This window comes from Hipposideros armiger, unplaced genomic scaffold (genome assembly GCF_001890085.2).
Source record: "Hipposideros armiger isolate ML-2016 unplaced genomic scaffold, ASM189008v1 scaffold_70, whole genome shotgun sequence".
NCBI lineage: Eukaryota > Metazoa > Chordata > Mammalia > Chiroptera > Hipposideridae > Hipposideros > Hipposideros armiger.
Window position 1 is genome coordinate 1,223,412 of NW_017731420.1, and position 17,027 is coordinate 1,240,438.

The 17,027-nt window shown below is 43.4% G+C and overlaps 1 long non-coding RNA gene across 2 annotated transcripts in view; it reads right to left on the reverse strand.

Moving 5' to 3' along the window:
• The window catches only part of LOC109382775 (uncharacterized), a 69,535-nt gene that overhangs the window by 38,816 nt on the left and 13,692 nt on the right, over positions 1–17,027 (reverse strand). Inside the window, exons 2-3 of one of the 2 annotated variants that reach the window (XR_002123985.1) lie at positions 14,984–15,192; positions 9,547–9,853 (exon numbers count right to left, since the gene is read on the reverse strand). This is a non-coding gene — a long non-coding RNA (uncharacterized LOC109382775). The remainder of the gene's footprint in view (positions 1–9,546; positions 9,854–14,983; positions 15,193–17,027) is intronic. The other variant, XR_002123984.1, reaches the window with a different exon arrangement.

The window sequence follows — 17,027 nt, forward strand, 5'->3', positions numbered from 1 at the left end:
AACTAGACTGAAGAACAAAACGACAGCAACTTGTCTGTTCCCCTTCCCCCAATTCCCCAGCACTGTTCCCATCCCCCCAACTCCCCAATAAAAAAAAATCTAAAAAAAAAAAAGAATTTTCGGTTTAAAATAGACTAGTCAAGGAAATTCTCAATGAGAAGTTGACATTTGAGCAAAGACCTGAAGGAGATGGGAGAGCCGGGAGTGCAGACATCCAGGGAAAAGGAGACCCAGACAGAGGAAGCAACAAATGCAAAGGCCCGAGGATGAAAGGAGAGAGTCAGTTTGTCTGCAGAGGAGCATGAAAGGGGAGAATGGTAAGAGAAGGCATCAAAGAAGTAATGACAGGTCAGATCACATACAGCCTGTGTGTTAGAGTCTGAGTGAGGTGGAACACCACTGAACAGAGGAGTGACACCATCTGATATGATCTTACATTCTACATGACTCCCACCTCTCATCAGCATAGATTTTTTGAAATGCACCCCCCCCCGACTACCACAAATTACACAGTCGAGTTTCCCACATTTGGGAAGATCACAGGGGTCAGCACATCCGGAGTGCAATGGATAAGCCTCGCCCTGGGAAAACCACCTTTGGGATCATGGTATCTCCCCTGCCAGGTAAGTATCGAAATGCATTTTAACACATACCCTTGGAGTACCCTCAGGGCTGATGTAAGAAAAAGCCAAAACTGGAATGCCTTTGCATTTTCAATAAAACTGTTTCCAGTTATTTAATATTTCTGTTTTAATTATAGTTGACATTCAGTATTATTCTATATCAGCTTCAGGTGGTCAGGCATCTACACAACCTATGAAGTGTCTCTCTTATAAGTCCAGTACCCATCTGGCGCCCTACGGAATCTTGACATTATTGATTATGGTCCCCATACTGCACTTCACACCCCATGACTATTTTGTGACTACCAATTTGTACTTTCTAATCCCTTCACCTTCTCTCCCATTCCTCAATCCACCCTACCACCTCACTCCAGTCAGAATGGCTATCAGCAATAAATCAACAAACAACAAGTGCTGGGAAGGTTGTGGAGAAAAGGGAACCCTCAGGCACTGTTGGTGGGATTTTAAATTGGTGTAGCTATTATGGAGAATGGTATGGAGGTTCCGCAAAAAATTAAAAATAGAAATACCATATGACCCAGCAATTCCACTCCTGGGTATTTATCCAAAGAAATCCAAAACACTAATTCAAAAAAATATATGCACTCCTATGTTTATTGCAGCACTATTCACAATAGCCAAGATATGGAAACAACCGAAATGCCCATCAGTAGATGAAGAAATTGTGGTACATTTATACAATGGGATATTGCTCTGCCATAAAAAAGAACGAAATCTTATCATTTGCACTATTGCTGTTCTGAATTTCCATCTGGTATCATTTTTTCGTCTGTCCGGAGAACTTCCTTAGCTACTCTTTTTGAGTGAGTCTACTGGCAACAAATTCTTCTAGTTTTGCTTATTCAGAGAATGTCCTTTATTTCACTTTTAGTATATTTTCACCAGATATAGAATTCTCGGATGATATGTCTTTTCTTTTAGCACTTCACAAATGTAGTGCCACTTCTTTCTGGCCTACCAGTCTTCTGATAAGAAATCCTCAGTCCTTTGAACTTTTTGTTGCATTACAAGTAACATTTCTGGATGTTTTCAAGTTTCCTCTTTGTCTTTAGTTTTTAGTAGTTTGATTATGAAATGGCTGAACATGAATTTCTTTGGGTTGATCTGTTTAGGGGTCACTCAGCTTCTTGAATCTGTAGTTTATGTCTTCCACCAAATTTTGGAAGTTTTTGGACATTATTTATTTGAGTATTTTTTTCAGCACTGCACTCTTTCCCCTCTCCTGGGATCTGATGACATAAATGTTAGACTTTTTGGTATTATCCGATAGGCCCCTAAGTCTCTTCACTTTTCCAGCCCTTTTTTTGTTGTTCATATTATCTATTATTTCTATTGATCTATAAGTTCATTGACTCTTTCCTTTGTCACTTTCATTCTGCTTTTGAGACTATCCAGTGAATTTTTATCTCAGTTATTATTATGATTATATTTTTCAGTTCTAAAATTTCCATTTGGTTCTTCTTCACATCTTCTATTTCTTTGCTGAGACTTTCTATCATTTAATTCATGTCAAGATAACTTACCTCTTACCTCTCTAATTAAAAAGCTAAACATCATGCCAATGACAAAATAAAAATATTTACAAGGACCATATCCATTCTTACAGACAAGCAAAAAGGGTGAATATAAAGCTGAGAGGCAATCAGTTGATAACCAGCAAAGGCTGATACTTCTTCAGCAGATGTCTCTTCTGGTTTCATGTAGTCAATGGTATTACCACAACCCACATGTCAACAACAATTTTGTGTAACTTACATGTTCATCATCAACTTTCTTGAGAAATGGAAATTTAGTACTTAATTTTTTTACTAAATATGCACCTACATTATTTTGGGTTTATGCCAATAATTTTTTAATTAAAAGCATTACTAAATAGTAAAATTAATAAAATAAAATCACTGTAGCAAAACCGAGAGAGAGAGAGAGAAAATGAATTTTCCTTCACTTTTGGGTCACTTTTAGAATAGCTGCTCTAAAGTCTTTGCCAGATAATTCTAACATCTGTGTCATCTAAGCACTGGCATCTATTATTCATCTTTTCCCGTGCAAGTTGATGTTTGTCTGGTTATTTACATGCTAAATAATTTTGAATTGTGTCCTGGACATTTTGATTATTATGTTACAAGACTTTGGATCTTGTTTAAATCCTATGAAGAATGCTGTAATTTTTGTCATAGAAGATAATGAACCTGATTAAGTTCAGGCCTCAAATTCCAACCTGTCTTCTGTGGACTGTGGTTCCAATGTCAGTTCAGTTTTCAATGCCTTTGGAATATATTTGGATCTATATGCACCCTCTATTTGTTAGTCTGGGACCTGGGCAATGGTCTACCTGTTAGTGTTTGGTCTGCTGTTTAGGGTCAGATTCACACATGTGCAGCTCATGTGAGCCTTGCAGTTCATAAACACCTTTATGTGGTCACTTTCCCAAATGATCAATTTCTCCATGATCTCTCTAATACTTTCCAACTCCCTGGGGTTCCCCTTTTCAGTTCCCCAGTTAGAAATCGGAAACTTTGACTTCCCCCAGATCTCTGCTGTGTGCCTCCCACAACCGCACTCACCTTTAAGCCCAAGCTGTGAAGAGTGGTAAGCTTACTGCCAGTCTGATGGTACATTAAATTCTGGTCTTCTTTCCCAATCTGCCTACTACTATTTTCTTTCCAGAGTCCTCCAACAGCATCCCACAAATTCTTGCTAGTTTTTATAGCTGCATTTCACTGGGAGAGACAGGGTGGAGTAAGCTCACTCCATCTTACCTTAGAACATGGACACAATAAACTACTTTAGAGGATATTCTTGAATATGTTCCTAGATGTTCCTTATATAAAGATTCATCTCAGGCCTCAAGGACAGAAAAAGTGATGAATGTAAGCAGATTTATTTTATTGGATTGCTAACTCTCTTTTACCCTGGTTATTGAAAAGCTCAGAAAAAAAGATTTGGCTCACATAATTGAACTGCAGTGTCTTGCACACACGTGGTGTTCAGTAAACATTAGTGATCGCTATACATACATGTCTATCCTGTTATCTTCCAGTAGCTAAATTTTATGCTTAGTAGAAGAAACCTTTTTCAGTCTGGTTTTTGGATATATTTTCCTCATCCCCATGCCTTTTATTACTTGGCTTTTTCTTACAGCTCTATGATAGTAGTTTGGGGACTTGTTTTCACCATATTAATCTTGTGAGCTGCCTCAAATTCTGTTTGGAAGTAGTCAAGGCACGAATGAACAAACAAATGGAAATATATTGTATTCATGGAATGCTTCATATTTCCAAAGTTTCTTTCACACCTATTTCCATATTGCATCCTGAAAAACACCCCATGTGAGTGAAAAAGGAAAGGTGGCAAGAGCCTCCTTTACAGACGAGAAACCGGGCACGTAGCCAAGACAGGCTGGCTGGAGGACCCTTTCCACATGCCTCCTGCTCAAGTAGAGATGAAACGTTTCACATTTTTGTCTTCCATTGAATGTTTTACTAAGTCTAAAAGTGATTTGGAAGCCACACTATAGAACTCCAGGTGACTTCTAGGACCCCATGCTCAGGAACTCTAAGCCCAAGACTTCTCCACAAAGCCTTCTCTTCTCAGACTGCCCCATACTTGGTTTATCCATTCCCTTGGGATCCAGGGACCCCTAGAGATGCTGGAGGCTTGATGTCACTTGAGGGAGCATAATAAAGTTTTGTACCTCTTTCAATCTGACTTAGAATAGGGACTCATCTCCTGAACAGGGTAGGTCTATCTACTCAGTGGGCTCTCCACTCTATCTGCTGTCCATGAAGCCAAGCATCTCCTCCTGAGATGGCACTGAGAGGTGAGGCACAGACACCGGCTTCAATTGGCATATGTGAAGGATGATTCCCACAACTCTTTCTCATTATTCATCTATATGTTGGGGCTCCCCTTCTCAGTTAAAAAAGATGGGCAGCATGACGTTTGGTCACAGCAAGGCCAGGATGCACTCAAATGATCCTCTCTTCTTCCCTTCCGCCCTCCCTTAGTCACACTCAGGGAGCAAATATTGTAGCCATTTTCCCCTGATGGGGAGTCCACCCAAGAGTGACTTGATTGCCTTTGGTGGTCCTGGGGAAGTGATACCAATAAGCAGGAGGCTAGGAAGGAGAAAGTTACTCCGGAGACTTTCGAAGAGTACCTTCCCCCAGTTCCTGGTGAGCTTTAGCAGCCATATCTCGGCCCTTCTCACATTCTTTGTGTCCAGCTTGAACTTTGGCGGTACCCACTACCATGGTACTGGCATGTCTGAACATGGTCAAGGTCAAACGACCAGTCCTGGGAGCAAGGGTGATTCTGAGCAAGTCTGGGTCTATAATTCAGATGTCCTCTAGCCCAATCCCCATGGACTTCCACCTCAGTTCTAAGGGGAGGCTGTGAGGTGTTAAAAAGATGGCAGCAAAACTTTACTCCTTCCTGTATCCGCATCTTTTGCAATATGACTTTGTAACTTTTCCAATCAAGAGGTAGAGTCTGTTTCCTATCTCCTTGATGTTGGGCCCATCCTGAAACTTTCTTTGGCAAATAAGAGAGACTATACAGTCCTGAGCCCAGATCTTAAAAGGTTTTATACATTTCTGCTTTTTCTTTTGGGACTTCTGCCTCATCCACGTGAACAAATCTGAGCTACCCTGCTGGAGGATATGAGACCACGTGAATCAGAATTAGTCATCCCAGTCATCCCAGCCGAGACCCCAGACATGTGAAAGAGCCCAGTCAAGATCAGCAAAGGCGACCCACAGCTGGCCACAGACACAAAAGGAAGCCCAGGCAAGACCACATAATTTGAATACTACGTATGAGGATACACTTACTATTTTATTTTTTTACCTCAAATAAGACATTTTAACTTCCCAAAAGACATTGGAAACAGGAAGTTTTCATAAACTTATTACACATGAATTCTTCCAAATAATGAAAAAAATCCACTAGATCATGGTTACTTTATTCTTCCTGAAAGGATTCTGTGTTTTTGTCTATATTGCTAAGTCTTTGGAGACAGTTAAGAATGAGAAATGAGAAATGAGTGCAAAGACTGGCAGCATTTATCACATATTCTTTGCAAACACGAATAAAATAAAGTACACAACAAGCACGAAAATTACACATCTCTGCTCTTCTTTCAGTCAGGAGAGGCCAATGGGTGGTGAACAGCATTGATCCCGTTGTTTCTGAGCTGAAGCATTTGATTGCTGGTCTAAGATCCTCCAGCCTTCTCACCTACTGCACTGACTGAGGAGGCTATTTGTCCCAGATGGTAGGGTTGAAGAATGGTTATATCTCTGTCCGCCTGGATCACTAAGTCACAACATGAAAGACAGCTGCCCTAGAAGCCACCTAGACCTGCAGTGGGTATTACATGAATGCGAAATCAACTTTGGTTGTGTCAGACCACTGAAGTCTTGCCATTGTTGTTCCCAAAGCATTCTCTGACCTAGTCTGACTGATAGTATTGAAAAGCTGAATACTTAAAAACCTGATTAAAAGAAAAAAATTGTAGCTACTGCAAGTAAATTACAAAAATGAGGAAAAAAAATTGCTGTGCTGTTGTTGAATGCAGATTATACATGGTTTAATTTTTGGCAAGCAAGGTCTAGTGTTCAGAGGAGCATCCAAGAAACTTTATGAGCATGAACATGATAATGGGAATTTTATCCATTTGGCAGAAGTCAGAGCAAAATTTGATAATATTATGGCAGAACTTTTATGCATAATGTAAATATTGACATGAGATAATATTGCACCTATTTAGGGGTTGAAATACAAAACTAAATAATTAAAATTGTAGCAGATGCAATGAATAAAGTCAGTGTGAATAAAGTAAAAACTAAGTATTACTCATTATTTTGGCTATTAAACTCAATGCTTTTGTGTTTCAGACACAACCCCTGATGAATATAATTGCATAGAAAACAATTTTTGTTAGACTTGTAGATTCCCAAAATGCAAATATTTCTATATGTAAACATGTTTGGTTTTTTTTTTCTCCAGTAGATAATGCAACTGGAGAAGGATTATAAACAGTGTTAGTAGGCCACTTACAAAAACAATCAAGAATAAAATAATTCAAGGGGCCATGGATATCACAATACTGCAAATATGCATGGAAAACATGACAGATTGAAACAGATGTTTCTAAGAAATAATTCTAGGGCATTTTCTGTTCCTTGACTGTGAATGGTGCAGTAAAAATCTCTCTGACACCACTGAATTTTTTATACCATCCAGGATCTATACAACTGCTCTTCAGCTTCAGTGAAACATTGTGTATTAAAAACACATTTCCCAAACATAAATTTAAAACATTGTCAAATGCATGATGGGAAAGTTGGGTTTATGCCATTATGGCACTAAAAACTCAATTAGAGACGCTAAACAATTCTTTCAAAGGAAATGTTGGTCTATTAATAAAGACATAGATTGAAAAGTCAAGTCAAAGGTAAGATTTAAAAAACATCCCCTATTGAATTTATTTGCTCAGGATTAATTTAGCAAGATGTTTTAAGTAAAATTAGTGTTATATCCAAAATAATACAAGAGCTGAAATTCAACATATTGCCCTAAGAAGCACCCAAAGAGGCTGTGGACCTGCAGATGCTTGTGGTGGTGACTGGGAGATGAGGTGAAAGAAAGTGTGTGAGTTTCCTCCTGCTGGAGCCTACAGAGGGCTGTTGGAGTCCAGCATTGGGGTGCGAGGGTGTGGTCAAAGCCATCCTCTGGGAGGAGGTAAGCCTGCCTTCCAGCATGGTAGGCAGACGACCAACCAGGAGGGCACTTTGTGGAAGGGCCTTTGCCATCGAGATCCCTGAATTTTCATGTCTGCCCACCAATGGTTAGTGATAGTTTCTGCACGGACCTTCCGTCAACCCAGGCCTTTGGTAGGACTTGGTCAAACTCTACAGCCTCAACTTCGGTCCACACTCAAATCAGGAAGTATAGCATGTCCACACCAGCCTGGGAGCAATGATCAGGCAGCAAGAGAGAACGAGGGATGCAGTTGAGATGCAGTGAGAACAGCTGGCAGAGGTGACAAGCCACCCCATTTCTTAGAGTAGAGCTTCCCACTGGTGTGCAATTCTGATGAAAACAAGACAAGTTTGTATACCACTGGACAAAGTGACCAGACATGCTTGACTCAGCCGTTTCAATCTAGTTTCACGGATGTTTTCTTGAGTAAATACTATGTGCCAGGCTCTATTCTAAATTTTCTGGTGTATTAATGAATTTAATTCTCATAGCCACCCTATCAGTGTGCCTATTTTACAGATTAGGAAACTGAGGCCCAGAGAGGTTGTATTACTTACCCAAAGTCAAATTAAAAAGTAGTCAGAAACCTTAATTATCCCCAGCAGTCTGGCTCTAGAGTCCACACTCTTAATCAGGGTGTGATAGAGTATGGTTGTTACCTTTATAACCAAAGAGCTTACCATATTGTTCTGATTTTTACCCTTAAAAGGAAAAAACAAAAACAAAAACATCTCACAATTTCCCCCGCAACAGATAAATTCAAAACCTGCTGCCAGCTTGAAACTGCTTCAGATCATCTGGGTTTCAGGAGAGTTGACATCCAGTCTCAGAATCTGCCCCTCAGCAGGGTCACATCATCTTTGTAATGACAGCTGCTTCTGCTCATCCATCTCCCCATGTAGATTATGGATTTCTCTACCTCCTAGGGTGGGCTAAGAGTCTGGCAGTGCCCCCCAGCTGGCAGGGAAACCTGCTGCCACCCCTGGGCAGAGAGAAAAAGGCACTGTGTAGGCACTGTGTACCTGGGATAATCCTTGCAGTAAAAAACCGGGAAACGGCAGGACTTGTGAGCATACTCTCACTCCCACAATGGTGGCGACGGATTGGGAGTCTGTCTTCCCAGAGCCCGAGGCCCTGCAGTAGCTGCTTGGAAAGGAAAGAGTTACCCTCCCATTCCAACCAAAGCTCTGGCTACATCACAAGGCCTGACTTGCCAAAGTCAAGGAACACCAAAGTTAGGGTGGCCAACTTGTCCCAGCTTGCCCAGAACTCTCCCGGTTTTGGCACTGAAAGTCTCTCATTCTGGGAATCCCCCCAGTCCCCAGAACACCTAGACATTGACATGCTGGAAGGCCCATACCCCACATTTCTCCCAATCCATGGAAGCCAGGAGGTCCCCAAACCTACAGCATCAGGCTACAGGCCAGTCTTCACTGCTCTTCATATAAGCTGACCTGACATCCCCTCGAAGTGCTAAGAAAAAGTCATTGAGAACACAGCCCCCATATTCCACCCTCATGTTCCCATCTCCCCAGAGGCTACAAAAAATTGGACCCTGGAAGATGGAGATGCTTGGTGGCTGGAGTCACTCCCAGCCACGGGCAAATCGTCCAGGCTTTTACATCTTTGCATGAGATGGGAATATTACCCCTTCATGCCTGATCCACACGGCTCAGGGCCAAAGATGCGGGCAGTGGGCCAAAATGCTCTTCTCTGTGATAAAAAGACCACAGAGTTAAGGGACAGGTGACAAAACATTTGGCATGATTTGGTCAGGACCAATAAGAAGCTATGACTGGCTTCAAGTGATTCTCCAGAGAGACTTGGTCCTAAGCATGGCTACAGATATTCATTGTATATATATGATCCAGACTCCATCTAATGATATAAGTAAATAAACTCTGGACAGTCAGAGAAAACAGATCACCCGTCCATCAAACTCTTTGGGGTAAGTTAGTTCAGCAGACTGGACTAGAGACACGCTCCATGACTCACCCTCACCCAGAGTAAATAAGAGAAGATTAAGCACAACTTGACTGAATCATGCTGAGGCTTGGCATAGCCAACAAACAGATCAGCCTGAAATCTCACATTAGGAACACATAATCTCATAAAATTTATGACTGTTATTGCTCACCACATGTGTTTCTGGGTTACTGTGTGCTGGGCTCTGAGCACGCTGCATTGCTGGGGTCTTGAGGGGCCTGTCTGCTGATGTACAACGTATTTCAAGAAAGAAGACGCCTTCCTGGTTGACGCTCTTTGGCATGATCCTCGGCATGGCCCAGCTGCTGCAGAAAAGGGACTGGAGGGGAACACCGGCAATGGGGAGAAAGGCTTGTACTATGCCCCAGGCAGGCCCCTTTGCAAACTCTGCTTGCGATGGTGGTGGGGAGACTGGCAGGTAACTATACCTTCCCCTGTCGAGGCCTCAGTTTCCTCACCTGTAAAAGAAAGTGGTAGAATTAAGTGATCTCTAAGGTCTTTTCAAGACTTACGTTCACCTAATCTATGAAAGAATATCGAGGGGACAACTAATTTAAAGAGAAATCAGAACCAAAATTGTCATCGACTGAGGTCAGTAGAGCATAGGGGTACAGAAGACATGAGTGTGGTTTTCTGAAGTGATGGAGCCCTGAAAATCTGGGAGGAAAAGGTAGATGGCCAACTGCTTTGAGAGGTATCTGCTGCCCAAACCTAAAACAGTCCGGAAACGATTTCCAAATTGTATCACCACTCCATCCATCTTCAACTGCCAATTGATCGAGGCCCTCTTTTCCCTTTGAGTCCAAATGCAACCTCAAGATTCTTCTCAACATGAAAGCCAATGCCCACCCATCAGATTTGTAGGTGAGAGAGCTGCTTTCCAATCCAAATGGCCCCGAAGCTCTTCCAGGTCTAGGATCAGAGATTCTAGGCCTGACTACAGAGATGCAGAATGTAGAGTCAGTGAGAGTCAGAGCATGAAAGGGAGTGATTTTCCTGCGATGAAGGGCCCTCACTTGCAAGTGATGGTCACTAAGGTCAAAGTCCAGGGACTCCAGTAATGAAAAGAGGCCAAGCCCCATAAGCACTCCACTCACTTGCTGGAGCCCCAGAGTAGGACAAGGCAATACCCAGATGTCCCCATTAGGGCAACCCACACGTAGAAGAAGCACGTACGTGCTGTGCTGAGGTCTCCCTCATCTCCTCCCGCCCTGCACCCATCCCAGGCTCTGTCCTTCACGGTTCATTTCGGCAATCTCTCTCATGCTCATCCGTGCACTCCCTGCCAACAGCCACGGCCTGACCCTTCTGACCCTCAGGCCCTCTTCCAGGCTTTTCCTGTTCAATTTCCAGCACTGCTGTCTCCATCCAGAAAGAGTTTTGAACGAGAGTAACATTTTTTTTCCTGGCTTGTTCATTTTCATTATGATCTTCACAGCCAATTCCAGTAAATCTGCTACACTAAAAGTCCCAATTCATCATCCATGTTCTTCTAAATAGTCTTAGATTTGATGTGACTTCTGTTAATATTTTGCCTCTTAAAAAAAGAAGGAAAATAATTTTGGTTTTACCTGATTGTAACTCAGATATCAGCTGGGGACCACCATGCCCCTCAACATCTGTGAAATGTCTTGTGGCAGGTTGTAGTTTCCAAAATGGCCACAATATTTTCAATCCTGCATGCTCATTCCAGAACTTTGTGATTTCTCCATCAAAAGATGCAGACTATGTTGGCTTCTCCTTGTACCTAGAGGGGGCCTTTCGACTGCTTTGACTAATAGAATGCAGTGGAGTTGACTCTGTGTGACTTCCAAGTCTGGGTCAGAAAGGCAATACAGCTTCCACCTGGCTCTCTCATCTCTCAGGACACCACCTTTGGAGCCATGAACAGCCGTGGAAGAATTCCAGCCTCTCTGCAGAAACTGGGCTAGAGTCACCAGGTGGAGAGACCACATAGAGATAGAGATAGATTCTCAAGAAGCCCCAGCTGTTCCAGCCCCCACTGTCTGAGCCTCTCCAGCCCAGGGGCCAGACATGTGAGTACAGAAGCCTTCATCATGACATCAGCTGCCACGATCTCTGAGTGCAACCACAGGAGGGAACCCAAGTGAGAACCACCCAGATGAGTCCAGTCAACCCCCAGAACTGTGAGAGATAATAATAAATGATTATTTTTGCTTTATGCCACTACATTTGGGATGGTTTGATGCAGCAATCAGTAACCGAGACAAATTGGCTCAAGCTTGAGCAAGTCTATGCTCCGTGGAGTTCAAGAGGCTTTCCAAGATTTCTGTTCATGCTTGGAGGAATAGACAGGATTGTTCACTGTGGATTGTATCCTCATATGCATTAACTCTTACGTGAAGTCCAGCCCCAATTTCAATTCCCATAACAAAAATCACTCACATCAAGCATTTGAGTGAGTAGTAGACTTCATGGGAAATTTAAGGTCATGCTGCTGGTCACATGGGCTTCTGTCAACTTGATGCCTGTTTCCTCTACCCCTTCCCATTCTCACCCTGCCTCTTAGGTTGCCCTGGGAACCCAAATTCTTCTTCTGCTATAAAGAGTAACTCAGCAAGCCCCAAATTCTCAATCCAAAACGTCCACATTCAAGAGCCTCAAGAATCCAGCATTTACTGGAACTCAATGAGGTTATAGATGGGCAATTTTCATTATTTGCACACACACTGTAAAAAAAAATTCAAAGAACACACAGATAAATAAAGGAAAGTACAAATTGTCCCAAATCCTATTACCCAGAGATAACTATTATTAATGTTTTTAACAAACATCCTATCAGTATACCACAATTTTATACAAATGGGATCACACTATCCTTGCCATTCTACATTTTCTCCAGGCATCATTAGTATTAATAATAGCCTTACCATTTATGTAGTTCCTGGTATGTACTTAGCAATTGCATAAATGTAACATCATCTAACCCTTACCACACCCCTGAGGTGTAGGCTCATTGTCATCATCTTTTTCCTAAGGACCTTGGTGAGAGGCAGAGCAGGAATCAGAACTGAGGTGCACCTAACTCAAGGTCCTGTGCTCTTTCCACTGAACCATAGGCTCCTATCTGAATCCTTTCTCCAAACCTACATACCACTGTGGAGAGACTATTTGGCCCTGCATGTCTAGAGCCAGATCTAGTGTCCTGGCAGGTTCCTGCCTCCTCTTTCAGAGAGCCAAAGGGTTCAGTGTCCCCTGGGGTCTGTGGTTGGCTTATTTGCCTGGCGAGGCTGAATCTCTAAGAGGAGGGAAGGCCTGGGCCCCACTGGAGGCGCAGGGAAGAGCCAGATAGGCGCCCCCTCTGCCTCCATGTCTGCTGGATCAAGAGGGTCCTGCTGTTCTGAGAGTCTGGGAGTGGCCTCCAGTGAGTTCAACATGTGTCATCTGCCTCCTCCCCTTGGAGAATGTTTGTGCTGAGTCATGAGGGCCTGCATCTGTGCAGGGCCAGCTGGGTGAGGAGGACTTGCCTTGAGGGCAGTTTGTTCTTGCTCTCTCAGCCCTGGAAGCAGCATGTTCTCTGCCAACCTTCTTTGATAGGCACATTTTCCAAGCACAGCTGTGGGAGACCAGCATCTGATTTGTTGGAAACAGCCTTCCAGAGGGACTCAGGGTAAAGGACAGGGCAGGAGACCCCATTCCGAGTTACCGAGTTACGGTAAGCCCAGAAGAGGAGGGACAGCCTTCAGAGAGGGGCTGACCTTTCCTTTAACAGCTTTCATGAGCTAATTGTGAAGGAGAATTCAAAACTGAGTTATCGGTCTACCAGCTATTCCTGCAGCTGCTGACACTTGAGGGAGGCCACGGGCAGCTGAATGCTCTCCCAGCCCCATTCCCAACTCACAGCCCTCCACTGGAAGGTGGGCCCTGCCTTAGTGGAGGCCCCTTTGCCTCCAGGGCTGTCAGACACTCAGACTCAGAGGATGAGTGAAGAAGTCAGGCTTGGAATCTGTAAGACCCAATTTTAATACTGGCTGCCCACTTGTTAACTTGCAATTTGCTTAACTTCTCTGACCCTGAAGTCCCCCATCACCTGAGTTTAGTTTCCCCTGCAGAAGCAGACCCTGAGAGAGTGATTATACTGCAAGTAGTTTAATTAGGAGGCAACCCCAAGAGACGCCAGTAGGCGAGTGGGCAAGGAAGGGTAGTAAACCTGCAAAGAAGCGTTACCAAGGAAGTGGATAAAACTGAAGCTTAATCCCACTGGGGACTCTGGGAGACAGTATACAGCAAGTGTCCTGGAATTATCCACCCTCCTCCCCCATTCCCAGGGGCAAGGAAGTTGGGGTATTGGTCCATTGCATTTTGTCAGTAATTGATTGGTTGAGGGCTGCCTCAGGGGCGGGGTCAGGAGTGATCACGTGTCCTTCTGGAATCCCCATGCACAGGCAGCGAAGCCCTTTGGCAGTCACAGCATAGGCCAAGGAGATGTAAGGAGAGGCTTGCTAGCAATGTCCCTTCCTCTTGCCTTCTTCTTCCTGGCTGATGTACAGACACACGCCAGGAGGCGCAGCAACCTCTTGAGACTGTGAGGTAACAGCATGAGGAAAAGACTGAGACAATCCCACGGAAGCCAGCCCTGGTGTCCTTGAGCCATGAACTGGGGCCTCCAAACAGCTGCCTCAGTGCTCTTTGTTAAAATGGCTCCTGTTGAGTCTTTTGTTACTGGCAAGAGAATCTGACAATGCCATTCCTCACTGAAACCAGGTGAGGGGCTTTTGATTCTTTCCTGAGGAGCCTGCCATTGGGTAAATAAGACATGGTTTATCTAGTTATCCTGCCACACATGAATGAAAAACACCTCTCTTGAGTAGCTTAAGTCCAGAATTAAACCTGGGACTCCCCTTCTGTAAAAGACAGCAAAGGTGACAGCAAAGGTTGGTTCCAGCCCTAAAGTCCAGCGTGGAAGAGGAGGTCACAGTGATAACATCTTGTGAGCCCCAGCTGCCTCTGCACTCCAGCTGAGCTTGCTAAGGGGGTGTGAGGCCCAAACAGAGACTATCTTAGGCTATTGTTACATTTTTCACCAAACTTCTGGGCAAAAGGACCCCTGGACAGGAAGGGGGTAAGCAGAGGCTTTGGGACTTGAGGTGGCCAAAAGCTGTGCATATGTTAGAAGGTAAGTGTAAGAACTGATGGGCAATGAAAGCCAAGGACTTGGAGGGTTGATGATTTAGATCTGAAGAGTGGGTTGCCATGAATGTGTCTATGGTGTGTGTGCGCATGCATTTATGGAGCTGATTTTAGAGACCAGAACAGTAGCTGATGGGGAAGAGATATCTTCCTCTTAACCTGCTGTAGATTTGAAATCCAGAGAGTAGCTCTTCTGCTAGTGCACACATACGTGTGTGTGTATGAGTATTGACATGTGTGCGCACACGTGTGTGTATGTACATATGTGCATGTGTGTGTGGTATGACTGCTGACCCCTAGCCTCCAGGCTTTATTCTTTTGTATCCCAGCCCTAGTGGGCTTCAGGACCTCCCAAAGGTACCTGCATCGCTTGGAGATGGGAGGAAAAGGGAACAACCAAGCATGCACCTGTATCAGGTAAAGATGATTAAACTCACTTGACAGACTTTGAAGACAAGGCTTGATGAGACTGGAACTCAGGACTGGCAGAGCCACTCACCCTGGGCTGTATTCCTGCTTCCACAGCTTGTAGCCGCATGGCTGTGGGCAAGTCGCTTCTCCTTTCAGAACCTCATCCTACCGTCTGGGGAAAAGGGGCAGTTTGCAGTTGAAGGCACATTTGATAATTCCTCGTCTGCTCAGTCCTCTGTGTAAGAGTGAGGACGGAATTAAATAACACTTGTGATTTTTTAAAAAAATTGTCAAGTGCCATGAAAATTAAAGGATTATAATTATTTTCAACAATAATAATAAGCTAAATCTGATTCTGGCATAAAAATGCAAATAGCTGAAATTCAATGATGTAGAACAAATCAATTTGGGGAAAATTTTATTCCATCTGCATTTCACAAAGCTAGTGGAAATGCACGTTGCCACAGCCATGAGAAAGACCAGAAGAGAAAGGTTCATTAATTCAGTAAGTCTGTCCAATTCTTGTTTACTCAAAGGCATAACAATTTATTCATGAATAACTCTGCTGGGCTTAGGGAAAGAGTGAATGATTAAAATATATTCTTAAAGCCTTTAAGAGACTTAAAGTGATCATTTGTATTCTAAATAGGTTTCACTGTCACAACCTTCTTTAAATGTTAGATCACAAAATCCAAAACTACAGGCTAGCTGGCAAGGCTCCTGCTGCTTTTATAAAGTTGACTGTGGATTCCCATTCTGCTGAGACAATAAGCTGGATTAATAAGCACACATAACCTGAGTTTAGGGATCTAATCAAATGAAAACTTCAAATTAATCTGATACTGCTCTGGCAATTTTTCTGGATAAGTCTTGAATTCAGATTATCTATCCTATTATCCAACTGTGTCTCCCATCATATGACCCAATTTTGAGTTTGGAAGAAAATGTCCCCTCTTGCTCTGTGGTCTTCTCTTGTTTCCATAATGCAGCTTGCCTTCCTTTAGCCCCATAAACAGCAATGACCTAGAATTCCTCTATCTTACCCTATTTTCTCTCTGAGGACCTTTGATCCTGATGCTCCCATCCACTCAGCTGAAGATGTCTGGGAACCCACTGCTGATGGTGCCTGTTGGAGAATACTGCCTCTTTTGGGTAAGAGGGAGAAGCCATATTTTGGGGCATTTAAAGTTACCAGCCCATGAGATAGAAGAGCTTTCCTGGGTTCCATACAGAGTGAGGGGAACAGCATCTCTCGCATGTGGTGCATGAGCCCAAAGCAGCTCTGCTTGTACCCAGAGTGTCTTCAACTTCCTCATGAAAACAGCCCCTTTGGCTTTTCTTCTAAGCCTTGTGTCTAAATGGGGAGCTCATGAGGAACTGACCCTCTGCTATTTCCTCCATACTTCAGTCTCCCCGCTCTTCCTCCTCTGCTGCCAACTCCCTCCATCTTCCCACCCCCCCCACCCCTGCCTGCCCCACCAACAAAAGCCACATGCATATCACTCCATGTAAACAGGTGCATGGAGTTTGACAGATGGACTAATAGCAAGCCTCAAAATCCCATTTTGGACTCAGCAACAACACCTTGCGACATGAACTTTCTAATTCCAGATTTTTTGTCCTATGGTAATCCACGTGTCAAACCATGTTTTTTAATTTAATGCTTGAAAACTATGACCAACATGGCTCTGAGTCTTGTACTGGCCTTAAGTCCCTTCTGACTCATTCACAGCTGTCTTCAAGCTCAGGACAATCTCCTATACCTTCTCTGCCAAGTGCCTTTTAAACCAGGCTGGGGTATGCAGGAAAAGCCTATGTCACTCAAACACCTCCTTGCCTGAGAATGCCACACATCCAGGAGAAAAGAACTCACCCAAGGCAGAGGCTCAGCAATCAGATTTTGTTTAGGATATAAAGCTATTGAATCAGTCTTATTTATTTTCTCTGTACTTGTGTTTCCTAAGTTTTTCCACATTACTTCTGATTTGGGCTGTTAGAAAAGTGGAAAAATTAAAAACCACTGATCTAGAGATAATGGAATATCTTGGTGGTTATTGTATTAAAAACCAG